Below are 9,925 nucleotides of genomic sequence, written 5' to 3'. Positions count from 1 at the left end.
TCTTCCTATCTGTCCCTACTCTATGACCCCTGAACTGACTCTGCAGCACTTCCTGTGCTGAGTCACAATCCTTCCTTTCCTCCTAGAGAGCAGATGGAAATCTCTCTCTCTCTCCCCCCTTACCTATGCACTATGTAGTTCTTTAGATTAGATATAGGTCTTTCCTGTCTAAGTGTATTTAACCAATAAATGTTTAGTGTTTAGTCACACAAGGATCTCCATGTGTTTTCTCTAAATAGCTGCAATATCCAAACCATCCTCTTCTACCTACTCTGTAACTGGAGTGTGTGCTCATTCCTTAGTGCTCTGCTGTTTTACCTATTGTGGGTAAAAATCAACAACCTCTAACAAAATACATCCATGATTCTGGTGACATGGGAGCAACAACAGCATCACTCCTTCCCACACCACAACAATAATGTGGGAGGTGCCTACTGTGTGGGAGGAGCCCATGTGAGTGGAGCTGACAATGTGTTGCCTCACCACAGCAGTCTCAGCTCTTGGAAAACTGGGTTGGTATGGGGAGGAGGTACAGTGTTGTCCTCTCACAGGGTCCAGGTCTCTGTGCAGGAAGGAGAAGTACTTCTGTACCACTATAATAATGTGAGCACTGGAACAGAAATTAAATTTGAAGAAATAATAATTTTTCAAAAAAGGGAAATCAGGCTGACCTCTGAAATACAGGGGAAGATAAAGACCAAGAGAAAATAAAGGTGTCTATAATGTGTGCATGCACGCAGCATACATTTATTTATTTAAAAATGTTTTGCCTGGAGAAATCTGCCAAGAGCTAGTGTCTGATTCCCAAGGTGTCCCCTGGGTTGAATTGGGAGGGTTAGAGCTGCTGGGGAAATTTTAGAAGATGAAAGGGAAATAAAGGAAGGGAGGCAAGGAAATGATCAAGAAAACCAATATTGAAAATGAAAAGGGAAATGTATGCAAGCCATGAAGATGAATAACAAATGCTTTTACAAAGGTAAAGTGTAAGGAGCAAGAAGCTGATGAAAAAGATGGCAGGCCCTTTGGGGAACTAGTGATTGGGAAGGAAACTGACGACAGAAGAGCTGGATGTTGCTGCAAAAGAGACTCATTTCTTTGCATTTGACTTCAAGCAGGCAGGTGACATGGACAGAAAGAATTGAAAAACGACGGTGAGACACATGAACTCTAGTGGTTTGGAGGGCATTTTGGCTATGGGGAAAATGTTACGATCTGGGGAAAAAAATTTATCAAATGGAGGATTCATGAAATTGTGACCCAGTCCCTGGACTCCTCTGAAACTCTGAGGCTATTCTGAAGATCACTAGAAACTGGGCTATGGGAGCCCAGCCCGGTTTCTAGTGATCATTAGAACCTCTGGGCTCACCTGAAAGCCCGGTGGTTGCATGGCAGCTAGCCTGCCTAGCAACCCCTCCCCTTAAAAGAGGTTAACAGAGTGCTCGCTCCGTTAACTGCATTTTTGCGGTCGTGAAACACCATGGTGTGGCTTCTCACCGCAACGACTCTTGAGAAGACCCCTGCTGGGAGGCTCCAACAAACCTCCCGGTCTTGGGGGGGTCTCTCTAGGATGCCCTCTGCACCCAGGAGCCATTGCTGCCACTGCCGCCGCCGCCACCACCACCACCGGTAAGGTGTCCTCTCACTGCCCCCCAGATGCCATTAGAATAATTTTAAAGGTAGTTCCCCTTTGCTTGTAAAGGGGTATCCTCACTGGATTTCGCTTTACAAGCATACTCCTTGAACCACCAAACCAGTTCCGAACTGGTTCCATTTGAACTGGGGTCTGTTCGGTTTGAACTTGGACTGGCAACCCTTGGGGTGGGGGGAGTCCAGTTTGAGTTTGAATTGGTCAAACCGGGTTTGAATAGACCTGGTTACACACATCCCTATCTCTGACATCTCCAAGTAGGGCTGGGAAAGACTCCTGCCTGAAATTCATGCCTGAGAAGCTACTGCTGGTCAGTGTACTGTAGATAATACCAAGCTAGATGAACAAATGGTCTGACTCTGTATAAGACAACTTCTATGTTTCTACATTAATTGTATGGGAGCAAACAAGTTGAAACTTAATTGAGATAAGATGGAAGTGCTCTGGGTTGGTAAAACTGATCATCTGAGTAGTGAGGTAAATCTGGTCTTGGACAGGGTCTCACACTCACTCTGAAAGACAAAGTCCTAGATATGTACATGAAACACGATTTGAGCTCTGAATCATGGCACAATCCTGCACCTTTAGCAGGGAGGAGAGCAGGTCCATACCTGTTCCTCCTCCGCTTGCTGCCATGGGAAGTTTGGTGGTACTCCCCCCAGCTAAGATCATGCACCTGTGGGGCGTTTCCCAGTTGCCCTTGTGCAACACTGGCATGTACATGGCACAACCATGCAGACCACACATGATGCCGGCATGCACAACCATGCTGACCATGCAAATGGCAGCTGCACATGCATGGAGGTCATGTGCATGCTGGCGTCATATGATGGCAGTTGGGAGATGCCCTGTTGGAGTGCAATCTTAGCTAGGGGGAGCACTGCTGAACTTCCTGTGGTGGCAAGTGGAGGAGGAGCAGGTATGGACCTGCTTTCCTCCCTGTAAAAGGTATGGGGAATGTGCTACAATTCAGAGCTCAAATCATGGTTCATGCACATCCCTACAAAGTCCTCAGCTTGGGGATATATCTGGGCCTGATGCTGTGCTTGCAGGCACAGGTGGCAGTGGTGTAGAGAGTTGCTTTTACCAGCTATGGCTGGTACTCCAGCTGCAACCCTACTTGGAGAAGTCAGACCTTGCCTCAGTCACTCATGCTTTGGTAACATCCAACTTGGACTACTTCAATGTACCCTATGTAGGGCTGCCCTTGAAGACAGTTTGGAAGCTTCAGCTGGTCCAGAATGCTGCTGCAAGAATGTTTGTGGGCACAAGTAGCTTCATGAGTGTCACACCTATCCTGCAGCAGCTTCATTGGTTACCAGTCTGCTTCCAGGCTAGATCTGAGGTGCTGATCTTGACCCTTAAAGCTATACATGGCTTGGGGCTAGGGTTCCTGTCGGACCTCATTCATCCATATGAACCAGCTTGTTCATGGGCCCTCCACTTGGTATCTTAGGACCTGCTCATGGCCCCACCACTAACAGAGATCTGGTTGGTGGGGACTAGAGACAGGGTCCTTTTGGTTGTGGCCCCTTGACTTTGGAACACCCTCCCCAAAGAGTTTTGCCATGCTCCCTCTCTCAATGTTTTTTTTTTAAAAAAAAAAAACAATTTAAAACACATCTTTTAAAAGAGACTTTTAAATGTTTTATCTGCTGCTTATATCTGGTAGGTCCTTTAACTTTTTTAGTTCTCAGTTTTTAGCTTTTTATTAATAACTTCTAATTTGAAACTTTTTTTTTAAAAAACTGTAATTTTAAATGTGGTTTTAGCCTGATCTTTTAACTTGTTTAACTTCATTAGTCTTTTATTTTACATTCTATCTATTTCATCAATGTTCTGAACTGCCCTGAGCAGTAGTGTACTGGAGGGGTGGGGTATAAATATTTTAAATAAATAAATTGCCCCATTCATGTCATTGTGAGTCATTACGAAGAATCTAAAGTGGAAATGCAGCATATACTTGGAATCATCATCTTCTTCATCTTCTTCTTCATCATCATCATCCACTCATGTCACTGGAGTTTCTATATGACGAAATGGTTCTGTAGTGCAGAGTGCTACATTGTGGAGCTCCAGGCCTGAGTACCATTCCTTTACTCCCTGCAACTTCCTTTGAGTGTTGTGATCAATGTATGCCATCTTGAAAGCTCTCACCGAGAATGCTCCCTGGTTCTAGAGAACCCTAACCTGAATCTGGTCTTGCTGCTTACATTGAAACTTGGTATCCACTACTTTCAATCACTGCTAGATTATTCCCAAGGGGTTAGTCCCCTCCAGGCCTTATTCCAGCCAGGGTTCTGGAACAGGGCAGTCAGTGGAGAGAAGTCTAGAATGAAGTTTATCCTAGTTGAAAATCTGAAGACCGGCCATACATGATCTCTTTAAAATGGCTCACAATTGAGTGAGGGTCAATTCAGGCTCTTGATTTTCAGATTCATCATGGATGAAGTTTCTACACTGGTTAAAAAAAGAGAGAGAGAAGCATGTTATACCCAGTTGTGTGCATAATCTGGATTCAGATGCTAAATGGTGTTGCTTATGGTCAAGCTAAAGTCAGCTTTAGGAAAAGGCAAACACTTTTAACAGCAAGTATTCCTCCAATGTGCTTAACCATAGTTTTGTCTGTCACACGGCCTATACCAAGTATGGGACCTGTGATGTGGCAGATAAATGAGCGATTGATGTCATTTAGGCTGGCTTGTCCATGATAGACCTTGCATCATTTGTGGAGCCCTTTGGTGAATCACTGTGGCTCTACAGACTCACTCTTTGAATGGTTCTTATGATGTGCATTACATTTAACAGCCAAAGCCACATACTGAGCAGGTGTCGACTATGATGACCTCTTTCTTTGAATACTGGGTTTTCAGCTGACTTTGCACTCTGAGAGAGGAGTTGGAAAATGTCATGGAAGAAAGAACCCTCATAATGGCAAATTGAATGCTGAATTTCTAGCAGGAACACAGAACATTACTGATGGATGTCTCACACTGTCAGAAAAGCAAACACTGAAGCATTTTAATTGAATCCTACAGAGACCAGGATGCCTTTGTTTCTCAGTTCACTAAAGACATCTTGCTCTAGAAGAGAGATTTCGCGTTCTGTCTTCAAGTCATTATTAGGCTGACTTCATCTCTCTAACTGTTACCAAGTGGCCTGGTTCAGATCAGCACCCGCCAGTTGGTGTAGTGATGATGAGTGCTCCATATCAGGCATGAATGCCTTCTGGCGCTACTACTCTGGTTTCATACTGTGTTGGCAATTTCTCCCATCTGTCCCCTCTCTTCACGATTAGCCTGGTATGTGTAGCTGTAGTCCAAAAAGAACTGAAATGTTGCATGTTCTTTAAGGAAATAAAAAGACATTATCTTTTCCCCTCAAGGACTTCCATTTCTGGTGCAGTTTTACAACAGTCAGTGACTACAGTCTAGTCCTTCTGGGATGATGAATCTGCATCTGGGCTGCAGCACCTCGGAGTACAGGTGGGCAACTCAAATGATCAAATACTTATCGGCACAATGTCCCTCCACATAGAAAACTAGCATGTCCAGAGCCTCCTTCAGATGTTATCCATAAGCACCACTGTAGCTGTGTACAGTGGGGTGAAGGAGGAGGAAGTCGCATCCCCGCTGTAGCACTCACCCTTGTGCCCCATCACTCAAGATTATGGTAGAGCTTATTTGAAGAGCCATCCCCATAATGGTTGGAACATCCGTGATTGTGATAGTGGATCCACTTTTGCAGTCATGGATGTGCCCATCATCATGGGGAGGACTTTCATCTCTTCAGACAAGCCCTGTCAAAACTATGAGTGACAGGGCACGTGGGTGATTAATGTGGCAGGGGCGGAACTTCCTCCCGCTTTGCCTCCCTTTATATGAGGCTTTTGGACAAAGTTCAAATCAGGTTAAGGAGAAAGGTTAGAATCTTTCTCCCTGATAGCTAGTTTTGTATGTGGAGGGGCTTTGTTCCCGAATCCTAATAAAAGGCAGGTCACACATGATGGAGGATTGAACTTTGGCCGTACTTTATTAACTCTCTGCTATGATCTACAACTGTGCAACAAATAACATAACTCAATAATTAGAGTGCGGGCAAATCCTCCTCCTATGAGAGGCAGCCTTACTATGAGGACTGCCTGACCCACTGCTGGGCAAACCAACCAGGCTTGAAGGCTGCCAGCAGACAGCAGACTCCCATTGCTTCCTCCTTGTCACACGGTTTTCTGTGTCAAGGGAGGGATTGCCTGATTCACCATCCCTTGAGCTCCAAAGCTCAAAGAGAGCCAAACAACTCCTCAACAGGATTCTATTACCATATACCCACCATGGGCCACAAAACCCCGAGGGACTGTTCCACAAAATCCCACTTCACTCTAAGAAAGCCTTCGGGAAGTTTTTCACACAGGGCTTTTAAAGCCCCTTAACTTGCATCTTCTCTGGAACGGAGAGGTTGCATCCACATATTGGCCAGATTTACCCCAAAGTCCCTGCAAGTTATCAGGGAGCATTTCACACACAATTTGGGTTTTTCACTGTGTGTTAAGAGTGTAGCCTGACTTATATCTAGGGTAAAAAAATTCCACTATTTGCATTGGTTTTTTGGGACAACTTTGAGGTCACAATAAAGGCTCCCAGTGAACTGACGGTAAAGTATGTTGTGTGGGAAAGTCCAGGTTGAACACCACTGATGTGAACAACTCCACCAAGCACACACTCAACTGCAGGTATGACCAGGGATACACTATTTAGAAGCAACCACCCCTAACCTAATGCCCAATTGAAAGCTCAGTGAGAAGTAGGTGAAAAAATCTCCACCAATTCGGTGGGGGGAAAAATCCATACGTGGCCCCTAAAAGGTGACCTGCTATTCCCCCATTGAGAATGGAGAAAGTGAATGGGCACCAAGCTGCACTGAACTGAAGAGTCAGAGGTGGTGCTGTCCTGCTTGCTCAAGATTGGGTATGCAAGGTAGCATGTCCCATTGATGATGAACCATGTGTCCCTCATGAGGTCGGGTGCAGCTCTACCCACCCCCAACCATGCTGGGTGCAAGGGGGGTGGGTAGGAGCAGCTTTTTTTTTTTTTGTATGGAGAAGCATTCACCCCCACCTGCTCTCAGCAAACCCCTACTAATTCAGCAAAGGCACTTTCCAAGTGGTGATTCTCTTTATATTAAGCAGTGGGAGAGCAACTGGCTCTATCCAACCCCAGCACAGCATCCCTCCAGTGGCTATTGCTGGGCCTACCTTGTGTGACCTTTTAGACTGCGCGCCCTTTGAGGACAGGAGACCATCTTTTCTTCTTCTTTGCAAACCACTTTGAGAACTCTTTATATACTGCCTTTGCTGAGTTAGTAGGGGTTACGCACCAGCTTTGTCTGCCTGTCTTCTGCAAAAGTAGGCATGTGACTTACACATGACAACTTCCAGTGTGATGAATGTAACATGCAACCAGGAGTACTGATGTAGAGGACTGGGATGGGTGGGTGGGTGGGGGGAATTGATTCCAGTCATGCCAACACCCATTTCACAAATGACCACACTGATTAAAACCCTACATTTTACATGCATTTCATGAGTTAATCAGTATATTGTAGCAATTAATCAATTAAGGATTTCAGTCCTGGTGTGGTATGACTGCATTAATTTTCTTGTGTAGAATGCCTTTAGATCTCTCTTTAGAAGCTCTGCTCAAAAAATACAGTCATTATAATTACTTTTCTATCTTGCCAATATTTACTTTGCAATTCTTAAGGGCATTTTGGTAATTCCCAAAGTCTCCTGTACGTACTGAAAGAAGACAAAAGGCAGAGTTGAGAAGAAAGTACAGCTGATAGCATGATGCCACTTTTTCATTTTAAGTTAATTATTAGAATTAATGAGCACATGGACATAATTAACATTTCCCAGTTTTGCTGACTACTCTGTGTATGTCATCAGGGATTTTAGTGGCCTCGGAGTTGAAAATTGTCAATTATAACTTTATTTACTTTTCTAATTTACAGATAAATCTTCCCTATTGTTTTCTTGTTTCATGTGCTCCTGATTCTATGTGTGGTTGTGCAGACAGAAGCACAGAAAAGTAACCCAGAGGGCAAAACATAGTCTGCAACAAAAGATTGCTTGGGGCCCTCCTCCTGCACCCCTCTCAATGTTATCAACATGAACCAATACACTGGGGATCCGGTACAAATGTGTCCACCTTCTGTGAATGTCACAAGCTCTTATGTTTTACTACTAGCAGCAAAATAACTTGATGTTCTTTCAGTCCATGCATGCTACCGCTTTGTTATCATGAGCCTTCTTTGCCTGTGGTAATCTCCTGCTCTGAAACAAAAGATGACAAACTGGCTAGTAATACCAATGTGATTTATAAATAAAGGCTTAAATGATGAGCCAAGAAGGCCGACAGAGCCCACTGATAAATGTATTAATCGAGAGAGTGGCGGGGAACTGCTAGGATGACATACATAAATACCTGGTCCTCTAATCTGAACATGTGCATTTCATGTGGGAGCTTCTGTAATACGATGTATGGAAGCTGATAAACTCTGAGAGGGAGAAATATTTACCATTTCCTCAAGCCACTAGACAATTGTGAAAGGTCTATGAAATAAATTTTCTGAAATAAATTGTACCAATTTGTTTCCTTTCATGGCATGCTCTTCTTCAAAACCTAGTTTTTGTTTAATGTTCAGTTGTGGTGAGCATGAAATTGCCTATAACGTTTTTGTTTGCTCCCTTCGTTTTCTTTCCCTTGGTTTCATAAAAGTTCTGATCAAAACCAAATCTTGTCGCTTTCCATAGTGGACACAGAAATACTAAGGCCTGGTATACTAAGGTTACACCAATAGCCAGAAGTACACTTAGGTAATTTTGGAGCTAAAGGCCTTTGGAGCACCACTACCCCGCCCTGCAAGTTAAGCATCATCCCCCTACACACACACACACACACACACACACACACACACACACCACACACACACACACACACCATGACACTCCCAGGGAATTCCTGAGTACATTCTATTTATCAATAGGGGGTCACAGAGACAGGTTGACTTTTATTAGAGAATGTTTAACATATGGTTTACAAAAGCAACAGTGAATAGAATTTCCCGATAAAACACGGCCGTGTACTAACGAATGTGTGGTTGCAATGGTAGAAAGAATATTGCACTGTATGCGAGTTCCTACAGGTTTGGGTAGAGTCTGGTGAGGAGTTCAGTGAGAGGAATGTCCAAAAGGTCCAAGGGAGGGTGAGATCCCAGCCTCACCTTGCGTGTGGCCGGCAGGGCCGTGCCAGTCTTCTTCTGCCAATTGCAGCCTCTGGGCGTGGGCCCTTGACGGCGGAGGGTCTTCTCCAGGTCCAGGGGTGTTGTCAGCAGGAGTTCCTGGTGTGGTCAGCCACTGTGCTGGCATGGTTTGTTTAGCATGCAGATATGTTATAGATCACGTCCCCGAGGTGGAAGGTTACATACATACATACATGCAGGTCAAGACAGCCATAAGAAAATAAGTGTCCATCTGAGTTAGTCGCGACCTGCAAGGCATCGCCAATATATATAGATAAACAGGAAGAAAAGCAGACCATAACTGACTGTCTCTACTCTCAATGCCCCTAGTAGTCATTAGGGTCACTGGTACAAAAGGTTGATGCCATCTGCAGCTGGAAGATTTCCAACAATTTCCAGGTAACATAAGAAACAGCAGCCCACATTTTACACACTGATACAAGGGCCAAAGAAGGATTCTGCCTCTCAGAGAGGCTAGAGAGTAACTGTGGCAAAGTCTTGTTCTGCAGCCCAGTGTACGTGGAAGGGGATGGGGAATTGATTTTTGCTTCTTTCTCCTCCCTAAGAAAAAGCCCATTTCGCTTCCACAGATATGTCCCCAAGTGCTGAGCATGTTTATTCTGCTTAAATGAGCTGTGGGTCAAAACTGGGTCAGGAGTGACATCAGGGATAGATATGAAGGGTCATATTTATCCATTTACACATTTTTATCCCATTCTTCCTCTGAGGAGCCCAGAGCAATGTACATGATTTATGTTTATCCTCACAACAATCCATGAGGTAGGTTAGGCTGAGAAATAGGTTAGGCTGAGAGCTGGTCTTGTGGTAGCAAGCATGACTTGTCTCCTTAGCTAAGCAGGGTCCACCCTGGTTGCATATGAATTGGAGACATGATATGTGAGCTCTGTAAGATATTCCCCCTCAGGGGATGGAGCCACTCTGGGAAGAGCAGAAGGTTCCAAGTGCCCTCCCTGGCAT

Source organism: Hemicordylus capensis, chromosome 5 (assembly GCF_027244095.1).
Source record: "Hemicordylus capensis ecotype Gifberg chromosome 5, rHemCap1.1.pri, whole genome shotgun sequence".
Lineage (NCBI taxonomy): Eukaryota > Metazoa > Chordata > Lepidosauria > Squamata > Cordylidae > Hemicordylus > Hemicordylus capensis.
Note: the sequence above shows the minus strand (reverse complement) of the source record.